The sequence below is a fragment of the Odocoileus virginianus genome, chromosome 12 (genome assembly GCF_023699985.2).
Source record: "Odocoileus virginianus isolate 20LAN1187 ecotype Illinois chromosome 12, Ovbor_1.2, whole genome shotgun sequence".
Lineage (NCBI taxonomy): Eukaryota > Metazoa > Chordata > Mammalia > Artiodactyla > Cervidae > Odocoileus > Odocoileus virginianus.
Genome location: NC_069685.1, coordinates 10,309,213 through 10,311,107, shown reverse-complemented (window position 1 = coordinate 10,311,107; position 1,895 = coordinate 10,309,213). Strand labels below are relative to the sequence as shown.

Sequence of the window (1,895 nt, the reverse complement as noted above, 5' to 3'; positions counted from 1 at the left end):
ATTCCTGCGTCAGGAAGATCAGATGGAGAAGGGATAGGTTACCCACTCCAGTATTCTTGGACTTCCCTTGTAGCGCAGCTGGTAAAGAATCCACCTGCAATGCAGGAGACCTGGGTTCAATCCCTGGGTTTGGAAGATCCCATGGGGAAGGGAAAGGGTACCCACTCCAGTATTCTGACCTAGAGAATTCCAGGGACTGTATAGTCCATGCGGTCACAAAGAGTCAGACACGACTGAGTGACTTTCACTTTCACACACATGCAGGATCTTAGTTCCACAACCAGGGATCAAACCCGAGACCTCTGCAGGTGAAGGTGAAATCTTAAGCACTGGACAACCACGGAATACCCTTAAATGCTGTTTTATTAATTTTTCATTTTTGCTATTTCAGCTCTTAGTTTTATTCCAGCATCTCCTTTTGCAATTACATGGAATTTTTCTAGAGGATCATATTTTAAGGGTAGCTTATATCATTTCTGTAGGAAGAAAGCCAAGTAGCATCTAGCATACTTCGTATAGCTTTGTCTTTTTGTCCTGTGAGGGTCAACAAGTTCATCATATTATTTGAAAATGAATTTACCCAGAATGGACAAAAAAGATATGTACAAATCAATAAACAATGTCAGACTGGATACTGTATCACTAAACTATTTATCATACAAATTCTGAAACAGAAAAAGTTTTCAAATAGACAGGGAAATGCCAAGAACATATAAAAGGTTTAAAAGGCATGGTTGCACTGGGTCTTTACCTTTTATATAGTCATGATTTAATTTAAAAGGTTTATAGTAAGAACCAATAACTAGACCAACATGTAAGATTGACTCCTATCAGTCTACACACTACCACCAGGGCAAGAACTTCCCTCAGATCCTTGCTTCCAGGTGTGACTCACCCCACCCAAGCTCAGCCAACCTCTCCTACTTTAAAGAACTACTTTTCCTCGAGGTGCTTTCAAATTCTAATGAGATCTCCAGATGTGTATTGCAAAATACCTGTGGCCCTTTACACACTTTCTTCATTGGCTCATAAACAACTCTTCTTTTATCTTCAAACAGCCTCCACGAGTTTCAAGGTTTATTTCTTTAAAAAGTTTTGCTTGACTCCACAATTCTACAGGATTTTGTATTTTTTTCTAAAAGTCAATAAGCTTTAGCTTTGAAGAATTTCTTTTTGTACCTGAAGACCTCTTCAGTTTACATTTTTGTTGATCATAGAGCTGACAGGTCTTGTCAAAAATAACAAGTTGTCAACCTAACTAATCTTTGTCCTTAAGACAGTAGGCTAATCCTAGCACAGTCTGTGAAACTTCTGGACTCTACCATGTGTGGTTAATGATAGAAGGTAGAATAAACAATAAAAAATTGTGCTCACTTCGGCAGCACATATACTAAAATTGGAACGATACAGAGAAGATTAGCATGGCCCCTGCACAAGGATGACACACAAATTTGTGAAGTGTTCCATATTTTTACGATAACCCTACATGCAAAACAGAAAAAAGAGACACAGATGTATAGAACAGACTTGTGGACTCTGTGGGAGAAGGCGAGGGTGGGATGTTTCAAGAGAACAGTGTCGAAACATGTATACTATCTAGAGTGAAACAGATCACCAGTCCAGGTTGGATGCATGAGACAAGTGCTCAGACCTGGTGCACTGGGAAGACTCAGAGGGATCGAGAGGAGAGGGAGGTGGGAGGGGGGATCGGGATGGGGAACACATGTAACTCCATGGCTGATTCAGGTCAATGTATGACAAAAACCACTGCAATATTGTAAAGTAATTAGCCTCCAACTAATAAAAATAAATGAAAAAAACAATAAAAAAATTCACACAATGTATAATTTTACACATCACAGCATACTGACAGAGTGGCTTCTATTTTTTCATCC

The 1,895-nt window shown here is 39.3% G+C and overlaps 1 non-coding gene across 1 annotated transcript; it reads left to right on the top strand.

Annotated features, from left to right (window-relative positions):
- Positions 1-1,366: 1,366 nt before the first annotated feature.
- On the top strand, positions 1,367-1,473 carry LOC139037927 (U6 spliceosomal RNA). Its single transcript, XR_011490865.1, has one exon. It is a non-coding gene; the product is annotated as a U6 spliceosomal RNA (small nuclear RNA).
- The last annotated feature ends 422 nt before the right edge of the window (positions 1,474-1,895 follow it).